Source organism: Schistocerca cancellata, chromosome 2 (genome assembly GCF_023864275.1).
Source record: "Schistocerca cancellata isolate TAMUIC-IGC-003103 chromosome 2, iqSchCanc2.1, whole genome shotgun sequence".
Classification (NCBI taxonomy): Eukaryota; Metazoa; Arthropoda; class Insecta; order Orthoptera; family Acrididae; genus Schistocerca; species Schistocerca cancellata.
Window position 1 is genome coordinate 525,551,277 of NC_064627.1, and position 15,537 is coordinate 525,566,813.

Genomic DNA, 15,537 nt, shown 5'->3' on the forward strand with positions numbered 1-15,537 from the left:
GACTGGGGGACTAGGAGGGCTAAACTAAGGCTGCGGAAAGTTGTCATGCAGTATAGTGTAGCGAGGCACAGGGAGTTGAGGAATACAATGGAGTTTTACTATTAAGTTTTAAGAGATTTATATCAACAGGCACATGATGACGTAATTCGTCTGAATGATATCAAAAAAATAAAAGCCAAGTTATTAAGCATTAAACGGCAACAGATGGAGGGACTAAAAATTAAATCGAAAGCCACATCAGTAATAGCAGATGAAACAGCTTCTCTGTATCACTTGGTGCGGCACGCTAAAAACAGAAGTCAAACTTTTATTGATGAAGAATGAGATTTTCACTCTGCAGCGGACTGTGCGCTGATATGAAACTTCCTGGCAGATTAAAACTGTGTGCCGGGCCGAGACTCGAACTCGGGACCTTTGCCTTTCACGGGCAAGTGCTCTACCAACTGAGCTACCCAAGCCCGACTCACGCCCCGTCCTCACAGCTTTACTTCTGCCAATATCTCGTATCCTATCATCCAAACTTTACAGAAGCTCTCCTGTGAACCTTGCAGAACTAGCACTCCTGAAAGAAAGGATATTGCGGAGACATGGCTTAGCCACAGCCTGGAGGATGTTTCCAGAAAGATATTTTCACACGGCTGCGGAGCGTGCGCTGATATGAAACTTCCAGGCAGATTAAAACTGTGTGCCGGGCCGAGACTCGAACTCGGGACCTTTGACTTTCAGGGGCAAGTGCTCTACCAACTGAGCTACCCAAGCACGACTCACGCCCCGTCCTCACAGCTTTACTTCTGACAGTATCTTGTCTCCTACCTTCCTTTTTTATTGATGAACTCCAGACGCATACTGGTACAAGGCTCACATGCCAGAAAGAAATACACGCCGAAGTCCACAAGTACTATGACAACTTATATGCCCCTATCACAGTGGACGATGCAGCTCTCGAGGATTTTCTCAGTATTTTAGGTCCACAATTGTCGGGAACAGAAAACGCTGACATCCTGTCACCTATTACTAAAGATGAAGTTCATGCGGCAGTGCATAACTCACCTCTCATAAAACCTCCGGGACTTGATGGCCTCCCCCTGTGGAGTTTTATGCCCGCTACTGGTCTATAATTGGGGACAAGATCACTTCTATGGCGAATGAGGTCCTGAACGGAAAAGCGGTCCCTGCAGAGTTTAAGGAAAGTAAAATAGTACTGATTCCTAATAGTAAAGGCAAAACTAAGTTAAACAATTTTCGGCCTCTTTCGTTACTAAATTCTAATTACAAAATAATTTCACTTATTATCAACAAAAGACTCTCTGCTTTTTCCAACACAATATTGCGTCATCATCAATCTTGTTCTCCAACCAGAACGTTATTCGAAAGTCTATCAGCATACAGAGACGTCATTGCAATTACTTCAGTGACAAGTATAAAATGTGCTTTAAACTTTATAGATTTCCACAAAGCTTTTGACAGCATTAGTCATAGATACCTCTTTGCGACGCTGTCAAGAGTGGCTTTCTACCCTCAGATTGTCAACATGCTAAGAAATATTGCAACAGGTATAAATGCGAAAATAGCAATCAATGGCCAAACATCTAAACCCATACAGATAAGGCGAGGGGTTCCACAGGGCAGTCCCTTATCAATGTTTTTATTTTACGTCTCTTTAGAGCCCTTTCTCCGCTCTGTCCACGCGAGATTAACAGGCATATCATTGAGTGGTGAGAAAACTGTCATACGAGCTTATGCTGATGACGTGGGTCTTGTAATAAGGAATAAGGAGGAGTCAGTTACACTGGAAAGATAAATCCAAAAGTATTGTCTAGCGTCGGGAGCGACAACAAATGAAAACAAAAGCAAAATATTGAATCTGCAGGGCCTAGATCACCTCCGAATGCCATGGGAAAAACAAGAGAACAAACATAAAACTTTGGGAGTAACCTTAACTGCATGTCCTATAAGGATGGCTGCTTTTAACTGGATGAATACTAGGAGGAAAGTTCATGGTTCTGTAATGGAGAACATCCATCGAACTATGGACCAGGTGCAAAAAGTCAGATTCATCAACTCCTGCATTTTGTCTAAAGCGTATTTCACTGCGCAGGTATTTCCAATCCCCAAACTAGTAGCGAAAGGGATCATGTCCACTGTTACCAATTATTTCTGGCGAGGAGACATATTCAGGGATGGTGCGACTACCGTTATACTGGATGTCAGAAACGGGGGCCTCGGTTTGGTGGATATTCGAAATAAAGCGTCTGCTCCGTTCCTCAAACGGACTTTCCATATACTCAGAGAACTTCCACAGTGCATAACCGCAAAGCTCTTTGAGGCTGTGACACCCCATATCCTGGAAGCACCGATTGATGTGCGAAGGATTAATACCCGTTTGCAGTATGTGAGGAACTTTTTCCTCGAAGCAAGTTATCTTAGTGACGAGATCAGAAGCAACACATGTATCACAGCGCGCTACATCATACTTCAAAGGAAGTTAAATGAGCCAGAAACAAAATTGAAAAGAAATTCCCTAAGTGTGACTGTAAAGCTGTATGGCGGAACATCAACTATGCCGAGCTATCTACAGACGCTATTTTCGCATGGTACAAAACAGTTAACAATGTCATCAGCACCAACGAGAGACTATATGGGATCGGTTTAAACAAGACACACCTTTGTGGAAAATGCAATCTGGTGGATACACTCATCCACAGATTCCCCTGTGGTGGCAATGTGAAAATCTGGAATGGGATCAGGCAGCAAATCGCCTTTCTCACCAGATCCTCGACGGAATATATAACGCCATCGCTCCTTCCGTGACCAGACATGACGTACTTTCCGAAATTAAAAACCAACGCCATTAGCTGATTACTGGGAAAATATGTTAGTTATGTCATCAACAAACTTGGGTGGGACAACGAGATAGAATTCCACGTTTACATGAAGTGTGAATACACAAAAATCAGCAAGTATCGCAACCACAAGAAGCACTACGGCAACATGCTGAAGATCAATTTTGAAAGAATGTGTGTCGATTAAATATGTGGAACCAATCAAACACCTTGAACGAGAACGAACAGAAGATAGTTAAAAGTCACTTGTGTTCTTATTATTATTTACTGTTACCTTGCTTCCGAAACTTCTATGTTACACGAAGAGTTTTTTCAAAACATTTTGTTCAGAATTACTCGTGTTCGACTTCCAAAGTATTTGTGTGATTCGAGAAGAATTGTTAAGTTTTATCCGTGTTCAGTTTCTACTCAGAGAAGTCCTTCTTACATAGGAGAATGGGAGTTTTGTGTTAAGATTTCTGCACACTTAGTGCTGTGACCCAACAGGGGACATGAAAAAAGGGGTGGGAGGGGTTTGGGCCTCGACGCACTGGCAGTGCCGTGAAGAGACCCCACTGCTTCCCAAAAAAAAAAAAGAGAGGAACAACTACTGTATATGATTAATGCGTTGTGTTTTAGTGTACAATTTTCTGAATAAAAAAAGAAGAAGAAAAAAAGTGGTTCAAAAAATAAAAAAATAAAAAGCGGTTCTTATAAAAGAAAAAAAGTGGTCAGCATGACAGAATGTCACGCCTAATGACCCGGGCTCGATTTCCGGAAGGGTCGGAGATTTTATCCGCCCGGGTACTGGGTGTTGTGTTGCCCTTATCATCATAATTTCATCCCCATCGACAAGGAAGTCGCCGAAGTGACGTCAACTCGAAAGACTTGCAGCAGGCGAACTGTCTATCCGACGGGAGGCCCTAGCCACACGGCATTTCTATTTTCATGCTGCTATTTGAGAATGTAAAATTTCATTGATGCTGATTTGGTTCATCAGTACTACTTCGAGCAGACCTTACTTGTAGTCGTATCGTTCGCTCTCTACGGTGTTTTCGACCATTGACTTGACGTCGGTCGTGCTACCCACAAGCAACGACGTCTGTGACAGTGACCTGCCTATTTTGCGGTAGGTCACGACACAGAAGACTGCATTATAATTGCGGTACATGGGAGGTAGTGCTCCCCTGATGGGAATGGCAACGATATCTTACGTTCCCATTCCTGACCTTCCAGCCGACCACTAGCCTACATTAGGAGCGCACTGCTGCACCCACTGACCGGCCATCTGTCAGCGTTAGGGAAGGCGTGGGCCGGGCAGGTATCGATGCGTGTCCCCGGGCTTCGGACCCCGGGCGCCGCGGCGAGGTGTGAAAGCTTTGCCGTGTAGCCAGCTGCCGGCGAGGCGCGCCGCACCCGTGCCGGCGAGATATCCACGTCTGGCGGCGGCAGCTGCGGGCAACGGCTCGATAAATAGCGACAAGCGCCCAGGGACGCTGTAATGGCCACGTCTCGTCCCGGCCAAGCCGCTACAGCAGGCGGGCAGCGTAACGCGTCACACCCAAGGAATGACCTAACGCTGGCTGTTGCCTTTCAAAGCAGCTGACGTGTCAGATACCCGACGAACAGTCTACGTCCAATTTTATATAGGTTCTACAGCTTCCTCATATAGGCAATAACTTCCACTGGGGCATATGCCACTTTGATGAGATACCACCAGGCTGAAATGTGAACCCAGAAAACTATTTTAGCTATCAATTGCACTGTCTAGCAAACATTCGTCTTTATTCGTATTTATTTTCGAGAACATTTAGTGTTAAATCATCACATGTATGTAACGTGACTTAACTGTACTCCTTGAGCGTACAAACAGTTGGAAAAGACAAGCAGGATTGCAGACACGGAAAACTACAGCACTGGTCATGTAGATTTTTTTTATTGTTGCTTATCGATTTTGCTGAAGATTAGATGGGTAGATCACACAACTAATGACGAGGTATTGAGTAGAATTGGGGAGGAGTTTGTGGCACAACTTGACAAGAAGAAGGAACCGTTTGGTAGGACATGGTCTGAGGCATCAGGTGATCACAAATTTAGCATTGGAGGGCAGTGTGGAGAGTAAAAGTCGTAGAGGGAGACCAAGAGATGAATACACTAAGCAGATTCAGAAGGATGTAGGTTGCAGTAAAAACTGGGAGATGAAGAAGCTGGCACAGGATATAGTAGCATGGAAAGCTGCATCAAACCAGTCTCAGGACTGAAGACCACAACAACAACAATATCGATTTGTAATATTATTGGATTTCAGATACTTTGCATATGAGATATTTGTCAGAAAAGAAAAGGACAGCCAACCAACTGTAGTTCGTAAAAATACTAAGCATCACAGCGCGAGAATAAAGAGTCGAAATTTTTTTTTTTAATGTGAGCCTATACCAAGACGCGCAGCCAGCGTTTAAATACTCTAAATGAACACTACGACCCGCTGGGCCCAGATATTTAAAATCATTGCCGCAGCGCTTGATAGGAAGAAGCTGCGAAACAGAAGAAAGAACAATCTATCATTTGTTAAGAAATATTCTAGAGACTTCATTATCCATTGTACTTTTGGTCGTCGACATGTTAAGACGTACTACATAGCACTGCTGCAAGTTGTGTTTTTATTTTGTGTAAAAACTATGTGAAACGACGAACAAACATTTTGGTAACTCGGGTGAGGAGACAGTGTACTTACGCACACGCAAGGACATTTAATTTTAAGAAGGAACGGACTGACAAAGCAGCGATTATTGGACTGCGCCTGTACAAAAGAAATATCAGATGTAATTCATGCGTTTATTGTGTATTTGTCAATGTCTAGAAGTTTAATGCCAATTTGTTCCAAATATATTAATATTTTACGATGTAGTAATTTTCTTAATCTTTTCTTTCACTAACAAAAAATGATGTTGAAATTGTATATGAGCTTTGTTACAGGTTCGCTCTGTATCGCGGTGTCTCTATTGTATTTGCGAGACCACTAATGTGTTCAACTTCCGATCTGTTAATCTTTCTCTTACGAAATTCCAATTATTTGCTTTCATTTCCATTTTTATATTCAAATAAGTCCCTTAGGTATTTTCATCGAAGATTCTGATTGCATGAAGGCAATCCGGGTCAAAAAATCAATTAAGCAAACCCTTTCGCGCAATCAATCCGTATATCTCCTGATCACGATCCAGAACCGACGCATCGGTGATCAATTAATAATCTCTCTCGCTTTTTAAGTCGTACTAAACACCGGCCACACACGATAGCCGTAAGTACGCAATCCAGCGTTAGGTTGCATTATGTCAGTAAACACTACCAACCAACAGTTACAGCATCACTATTTTATTTACTACTATTTCTTATACAGAATAAGCAAGTTCCTAACGCCAGAAATTTCAATCACAGAGTGATCATCTTCAGTGCTAAAATAAAATGAAAACACACAAAGTCTGACCGAAACGATAAACGTACAAACAAATGTGTCACAGAACATTGAGTAATAAAGGGTAAAATACAATGACGCACAAACAGCCAAAGCACCATGAGAGAGTTGTGCGACATAAACGAAAGACGTTAGGTGAGTTTCTATGTCTGAAAGGTGATGTCTGCTCAGATTTCGCACCAGTCGCAGAAGACTGGCGCTAGTAGTGCCACTATGAGCATGCAACTCAGGTTTGCTTCAAATGCTTGCAGTAACGATCTTATGTGTTAGTTGCCTTTGAGAGTCGACGTGGTGAGTCCAGAATGCCTTTAAGGTGACGAAGACGCCACTATCAGAACCTCACTGAGTATGAGAGAAGTCTTGTAGTAGGGCTACGAGAAGCTGGTTGTTCTCTCTGGAATACTCCAGGAAGACTTGGCAGTAATGTAGCCACTGTACATGATTGCCGACAGCGCGCTTACGAGAACCTATGGCCGCAAGATGTTCTGACTCCAGACGGCTACATGGCATTACAGAGAGGGAAGACTATCATATTTGGCCTATGGCTCTGGTGCATCGTACTGGATCTGAAACAACAATCTGAGCAGTAGTTGGCACTACAGAGACACAACGAGCTGTTCCAAATTGGTTACTTCAAGGACAGCTCCGAGCCAATCTCCCTGTAGCCTGCATTCCATTCACCTCGAAATGCCTCCATTTGCGACTTCCAGTGTTGTCAAGGGAAAGCTCACTGGGGGGGGGGGGGGGGCAGTGCGGAGGTCCGTTGTGTTTTCTGATGAAAGCTGGTTCTGCCTCGGTGCCACTGATGGCCGTGTGTTGATACAAGGAGGCTTGTTGAGAGCCTGCCACCAACCTGTTTGCGTGCTAGACACACTGCACCTACACTTGGAGCCATGATCTGGGGTACAATTTCATATGACAGCAGGAAAACTCTCGTCTTTATCCCACACACCCTTACTGCAAATCTGCACGTTAATCCGTTGATTCGACCTGCTGTGCTACCACTCATGGATAGGAAACTATGGAGTGTGTTCCAACATAATAACGCTAGGTCACATACCTCTGTGGAATTCAAATGCTCCACAGAATGTCGACATATTGCCTTGGCCTGTCAGATGATCAGGCGTACTTGGTACATCATCGAGCGACAAATCCAGCGGCATCCAATAACAGCATTTACCGTTCCTGTATTGGCTGGTCAAGTGCAATAGGCATGGAACTCTATCCCAAAAACCGGTATTCGGCAGTTGTACAATACAATGCATGCACGTTTTCATGTTTGTATTCGCCACTGTGGTGGTCACATCAGTTAATAATGTACCAGTATTTCACATTATCAATGGCTTATCTCGCGCTTACAATAATCTGTGATCCTGCAATGTTAAACACTTAAATATGTTATCTAGACAAATGCTTTCCAGAAATTTCATTACTGTACGTTGATTTCTTTTTGGTGTTGCGATGTACATACCAGTATAAAGTCCAGTGGACTCATGCACGAAATGTAACTTCAAGCATAGCTGTTCATAGTGAACATGCCAAGTAGCAGGTAAGATATAAACAGCCAGCTGTTTACAAAAATCTTCGCACCTAAGCTGCAAGTTTGTGGTGGACGTCATCAGCGTGTTCTTTATTGAATGCATTTACGATACACAGCATTTCTTTGGATAATATAAGACAATTGGTTGTACAGAGATTTGTACTGAATAAAATACAGAATTAGGGAAGGAAAAACATATTGCTATAAAAATGTAGTGCACGATAATATGAACGCCAATAGAGCTCTAGCTAGGTTGTTGAATGGAACAGCGAGCAACATCGAATTGCTTATCCACCAATAGAATAATCTTTTCTAGAAATATGTGTTAATGAAATCATAATATCATCAATAAAACTGTGGCAGATATTTAGAATACGTACATTTCTTATTGAAATATCTTGACCACTTGGAACTGAAAGCCAAAATAAGATCATACAGTTATACCCTTTGGCGTGTCAAATCAAACTTCACTGTCATCTTATAAATCATTTACACGATAGTGTGGAAAAATTACAGTGCCAAGACTTTTTATTTTTTACATAAACTAATGTGTATATTTCGGAGAGTCTGTTTTAAAAATATTTATGCGCAGATGATGGCCACTATATGTATTGATGCAATGTGCTTTACATGACGTGCATATCAACTATTTATATTAACAAATCTACGTAATGAAAAATACGATAACCGATAACATAGTTTCATGTTAGAAATCTTTAGCAGTACCAAAGAGGACCAAGCTACCAAAAGACACGTGTACAGGTAAACTGTACGGAAAACATTCTCAAATTGTGAACAACTATCGTGGCACTATATAAGCCTTCACTCAAAAATGTTTTAACAGCATCCTTCGGCTAGTACCGGGCGAGGTGACAAATGGTTAGCACACTGGACTCTTATTCGGGAGAACGACGTTTCAAACCTGCGTTCGGCCATCCAGATTAAAATTTTCCATGACTTCACTAAATCGCTCCAGGCAAATGCAGCGGTGATTCCTTCGAAAGGGCTCGGCCGATTTCCTTCTTCATTCTTGACGCGATCAGCGCTTGTGCTCCATCTCTAATGACCTAGATGTCGACGGGACGTTAAGCCGAATATTCCTCACTTCCTTTATATTCTACTACTAGTTCGCTTGCTGCTGCTGTCCTTACACTATAGAATGGCAGGTGCAATTCTCCATTCCCTATGCTTTGTTTCGGTATCTGTTCGTCCTTGTCGCTTATTGTGTCTTTGAGACTTGTTGTCTTGTGTGTGTGTGTGTGGGGGGGGGGGGGGGTGGAGTGTCTTTGTGTGTCGGCGCCTGTTCATTGTCACTTTATTCTGACGTAGAGATTTCTTCTGTGTGTGTACCTGTTATTCGTGACTACTTATTACCTTTACTCTCACTGTCTCCTTTTCGCCGCTGCTGCTGTTCCACCGCCGTCGTCGCCATCGATGTTGTTGCTGCAACCGTCGACTTCATGGCCCATCCATCAACTGGTACTTCATTGGCGCCATGTCTTCAACAAACATCGTTGTTTACACCTGCCTTCCCCCCTCCAGTCCCCTATAACTTTCACTTGGGGTACTTCCACCTTCTATCAGGCCTAACGCCTTCTGTCTGTTCTTTCCTGTTCAGGCATACTACACTTGTTCTCTCCTGTTCAGGCATACCACACTCAGTAGCACCCTCTTCAGATCCAGCACAAGGACCAGCATCATCAAGTACAGCACCAGCATCTGGAATGCCTTCACCATATGTAGATCTACCGGCACCATCACCATCAATGCAGCCGTCTGTTTCTTCAACTAGTTTCTGGATTGTGGTGCATCTTCATCCAAACCCCTCACCTGTTATCTCTAGTTATGTCCACCACTCCTTCCCTAAATAAACCACCAGGAAGGGTTATACAGGTCTCAACACTGATGCTACTCCCTCCTCTGATCCAAAAAATAATACACCAAAACAAATGGAAAACTCAGATGTAATAGACTGTCAGGCCCTCCCACCAGCGACTATGGTTACAGAACTTCATACCTTCCTATTCTCCCATCCTGACTCTTACTTCCTCAAACCTAAAACACTCCTTCTTGAAATCAGATAATGCATCCCTTCCTTACCCATCACTAAGATCATCAAAAAGAAAAGATTCTGTCCTCATCAAATCTTCTGAGCGATAATGATAAACCAAGCTCTAGAAGATCACCTGTGTCACTTTCAGTAACTATGCAAGCCTCTCACCCTTTCCAAAAACCACTTGGACCAAACAGCAACAACCTCCTCGCCATCCCCTCAGCATCACTGCTGTGGTTATTGTCCCTCAGACCACCCTGACCTCAAAGTTTGGAAAGCATTCTGTACTTTGGACAATATTGGCCCAACCTTCAAAGTCCTCATCTTCACTGAATCTCCATCCACAATCGACCACCTTGTTCTGTGCGAGGCTCTGTTATACCAACAACAACACACCGTTGAGACATCCAAACACTGTCCTCAATTGAACCACTGCCAAAGATGCCTGATGTATATAACCACCAAACCATCGACTGCAGAGCCCTTCCACCTGTCCCCATTGTAAATCTGTCCATTTCCTCAAGCAATGTCATAAGATTTCCTATTCATGTGATACCTGTAATCTGCCCCACCTGACTTATCTCCCTAGTGCAAAGTTCAATCTCAACCTGTCTAATTTGAGCTGACAGTTCCATCAGATCTGCAGACAACTCACTCAACCTTCAACCCCACAAATTCCTTCCACCCACTTCCCAAAGCTATAGATTTCATCCGTTTTATGATCATAGTTTCTTAAAACAACTATTTTTTTCCAAAGACCCCAGAGCCTATACCAGAGTTCCTTTGCTACCCACTCTGTTTTCCACCTCAACACAAAAGCCACCTATACCCGCAACAAGGTCCACTCTCTCGATGCCCTAGTTTAAACTCCATCCAGCTACCCATCCATCACCCCTTCTCTCCCTTAATCATGCTGCAACAGCAGTAGAGTATCCTGTTCCACAATATATGCTCCTTTTAAACCCCTAAACACTTCCTGAAGCACACCCTCTCCTAACCCCCACACTGATGCTTCCATCTTGAATGACGCCTTTCTCCAACCTCATAATATTATCTACACTTCGCTATAAATCTTCCACCTAGCAGATAACCCGTACTCGTAGCCCAAGGTGAAGTTATTATTGGCCACCACAAGAATCTCACTGTTCTGCCATAGCCCCTCTACAAGGCTGACTCAGCATCTAATTCTCACTCTCTTCCTCCAAACCATACCTGTTATCTGTGCCACTATCTACATCTGACCACATCATCCCATCCCATACGACTTCCTCACCCACATAGACTATAATTTTTTAACATACACTCCTGGAAATTGAAATAAGAACACCGTGAATTCATTGTCCCAGGAAGGGGAAACTTTATTGGCACATTCCTGGGGTCAGATACATCACATGATCACACTGACAGAACCACAGGCACATAGACACAGGCAACAGAGCATGCATAATGTCGGCACTAGTACAGTGTATATCCACCTTTCGCAGCAATGCAGGCTGCTATTCTCCCATGGAGACGATCGTAGAGATGCTGGATGTAGTCCTGTGGAACGGCTTGCCATGCCATTTCCACCTGGCGCCTCAGTTGGACCAGCGTTCGTGCTGGGCGTGCAGACCGCGTGAGACGACGCTTCATCCAGTCCCAAACATGCTCAATGGGGGACAGATCCGGAGATCTTGCTGGCCAGGGTAGTTGACTTACACCTTCTAGAGCACGTTGGGTGGCACGGGATACATGCGGACGTGCATTGTCCTGTTGGAACAGCAAGTTCCCTTGCCGGTATAGGAATGGTAGAACGATGGGTTCGATGACGGTTTGGATGTACCGTGCACTATTCAGTGTCCCCTCGACGATCACCAGTGGTGTACGGCCAGTGTAGGAGATCGCTCCCCACACCATGATGCCGGGTGTTGGCCCTGTGTGCCTCGGTCGTATGCAGTCCTGATTGTGGCGCTCACCTGCACGGCACCAAACACACATACGACCATCATTGGCACCAAGGCAGAAGCGACTCTCATCGCTGAAGACGACACGTCTCCATTCGTCCCTCCATTCACGCCTGTCGCGACACCACTGGAGGCGGGCTGCACGATGTTGGGGCGTGAGCGGAAGACGGCCTAATGGTGTGCGGGACCGTAGCCCAGCTTCATGGAGACGGTTGCGAATGGTCCTCGCCGATACCCCAGGAGCAACAGTGTCCCTAATTTGCTGGGAAGTGGCGGTGTGGTCCCCTACGGCACTGCGTAGGATCCTACGGTCTTGGCGTGCATCCGTGCGTCGCTGCGGTCCGGTCCCAGGTCGACGAGCACGTGCACCTACCGCCGACTACTGGCGACAACATCGATGTACTGTGGAGACCTCACGTCCCACGTGTTGAGCAATTCGGCGGTACGTCCACCCGGCCTCCCGCATGCCCACTATACGCCCTCGCTCAAAGTCCGTCAACTGCACATACGGTTCACGTCCACGCTGTCGCGGCATGCTACCAGTGTTAAAGACTGCGATGGAGCTCCGTATGCCACGGCAAACTGGCTGCCACTGACGGCGGTGGTGCACAAATGCTGCGCAGCTAGCGCCATTCGACGGCCAACACCGCGGTTCCTGGTGTGTCCGCTGTGCCGTGCGTGTGATCATTGCTTGTACAGCCCTCTCGCAGTGTCCGGAGCAAGTATGGTGGGTCTGACACACCGGTGTCAATGTGTTCTTTTTTCCATTTCCAGGAGTGTATATCATTGCCACCTACCTTAACAGTCCCAAGCTAGCTTCAGGAGTGATGTAGATTTACTGACTCCTTCTCTCACTCCATACCCAAACGGCAAATTCCACTCCTGATGTTATCCTCAACTCTCCTAACTTCCTTGGGCGCATTACTGTGGCAGTCCTCGACCTATCGAAAGTGACCAAGTCCTGCTGACCATCCTCTACACCACAAACACTACCTGCACTCACACTCCTCCTGCCTCTTCCAATCACATCCAGGACTACATCTGTATCAATTCCAATATGGAATTCCAATATCCAACTTGGAAGCCATTCCTTATCTTCCAACTCCCCAGTGACACCAGCCATGCTGCCACAATCCTACAAGAGACCTTATCAAACGCCATACCTCACCACATTCCGAAGAAATCCATCTACCCACATCATCACACACTCCCTCCATGTTCTCTCCTATTCCTTCATGAGTCCCATCGCTTAACCAGTCTTTCTTGAAGACCCATGACTGAGACGCACTTATATGCCACTGACAACTGTCGCACATTCGAAACTTACTGAATGCAAAAATTATCAAACATGCACCGACCACAACGCCACATTGCCCTTAAACTGTTCCACATACAGAAAACCATTTCAACGTCTTGCTGGCAACAACCCTGCCAACTCCTACCCCTTCATTTATAATAACCACGTTATCTCCGACAACTTAAGCAAAACCAAACACTTTGCATCCTACCTCCATGGCCCTTCACCATCCCAGACGACTCCCTCCTCAATTACCACTTGTGTGCGACGGTCTGTGAGTGTAGGGCAATACCTCCCTCCAAACCCCCACTCTAGATTACAGTACCTGGAGGACATGCCACAGACAGAACTCAACATACCAATAACAAGATATTCAACAGATACACTATAACAAACGCAACACTGCTCCAAATAACGACTGCATAACCTACAGAAATCTGAAAGGATGACCCTTCGTATTCCTAGAAATGATGGCCGTCCTTTATAATATAATCCTTCACATGGTTTTTCTACCCTGAGGCGAAGAATCCTCCTCTTCCTGAAACCTAATAAACCTGCCAGTGACACCTCTTCTTACCGTCTCATCAGCCTCACCTCCACGTTTAGCACTGTTTTGGAGTACATCCCATCCCACTGTATCCATAAACAGCTTCAACAACTCCTACCTGTTCCTGTCCATGAATGTCATTGCTGTCCTAGTATCTCCTCCGATGACCAACTCCTATCCCATCAAATCAACAACCCCAAATCCACCATTTTGTCTCCCTTGATATCGAAAAAGCGTATGACTATTTATGGCACTCCCGCCTCCTCTTTAAGCTTCAGACCTAAGCAGTTCCAATACATTATGTTCATCTCACCGAACCCTTCCTCTCTAGCCATCCGCCTTATGTCACAATCAGTATCGATTCTCTTATATACTGTCCTACTGCAGTGTGCCACAAGGTTCCGTCCTCTTTCTTCTCCTGCACGTCTTCATCGCAGCTTATATTCCAGAGCCCCTTCCCCCTGTTCATATACTCCAGTACGCTGCACTGCTTTCTTGGCACTTTACTCGTGATATCGCAACGATCCCCCCAAGTGTATCTCAATCAGTGCACCTCCTGATGCAACCAGTGCTTTCTCAAAATCAACCCTACCATAACGTAGGCAATAATTATAGGTCGAATCACCTGCACCTTTCGTCTACACTACCTTATCATTTACGACTGTCCTATCCAGTTAACTAACACACTTAAACACCTTAGACTAACACTTGATCGCTGACTAATTTGGAAGTCCCATCTAAAAACCATTCAACAGAAAGCCAACAATAACCTGAAATTACTAGAATTAGTAACTGGCCGAAAATATGGATTGCACCCTTCCATAACCCTCCATACCTATAAATCTCTGAACCGACCCATGATCTGTCACGCAAATGTGGCATGGACTTCCGTTCCTCACACGGTTCAGATCCTCGAACGCCATGCACTCTGCCTGGCCTTTCGAATCCGCTTACTCTCCCTTACCTGCATCCTCTACCAACTTATAAAATTCCCCTCTCTCTTCTTCCGTCTTGAATACTTCCGAATGTTCTGTGTTACGCATATAGTCAACACAACCCGTCATCTAGTTTCCACCTGACTTACTGCTCATTATACTCTGCCGCACCTCTGCCACTGCACTCCCCCAACGCTACACCTCCACACCCTCCACCCTCCATAACGTGACGATGAAATCCGTCCCGATGTACATTCGTCCTACCAGATGTGGAAGATTCCACCCCACTAACTCCACTCAGTGCTCCCTTTCTGTCAACTCTTGTCCATCCGCATCATAAGGATTGGTCCATAATAGCATCTCTCTTCACTCTCTCGAATTCCTCCTCCGAACATCTGTCCTCACAAAGAACCTCGTACACACTACCCCAACTGCTATTTTCCCAATGATATACGTCTTCAAGGCAGTCTGGGTCCATTCCTCATTTCGCTTGTCTCTGTCTCTATCTTAATCAGTCAATACACCGGCTTTTTACTTTTTTAACTTAGCAGCTGTCCCTCTGCCTTTTATCTTTTCTGAAACAGTCTTTTGTCGTTTCAGCACTGTCAGTATTTTAATTAATCAACAATTACGGATTTTATATTTTAAATTATGCAACTGATATATATATATCATTTTGACAACTGTGGTGTCCAGTTTTATAATGTGTTTCAAAATTTTTACTCTCGTATGGCTGAAGAGCGGCGACTTGTATCCACTGGCAGCCAACATCACTGCCTAGCCCCTCCTTCCCCCTTACGTCATATGGGGCGAGGGGAATGAAATGATAATAAACGAAAAAGAGGGTATGTTAACGTCTTCCCACGAGGCTTATAACTCATCTTTAAGCTTGGGAGTCAGCCAATCTACGAAGAACTCCTAAAATTTG

At 44.8% G+C, this 15,537-nt stretch overlaps 2 non-coding genes across 2 annotated transcripts; both read right to left on the reverse strand.

The window, feature by feature from the left end:
* Window positions 1-383: 383 nt before the first annotated feature.
* Window positions 384-459, reverse strand: Trnas-uga (transfer RNA serine (anticodon UGA)). Its single transcript has one exon. It is a non-coding gene; the product is annotated as a tRNA-Ser (tRNA).
* Window positions 460-685: 226 nt separating this feature from the next.
* Trnas-uga (transfer RNA serine (anticodon UGA)) lies at window positions 686-760 on the reverse strand. The gene has a single exon. It is a non-coding gene; the product is annotated as a tRNA-Ser (tRNA).
* Between the last annotated feature and the right edge of the window lie 14,777 nt (window positions 761-15,537).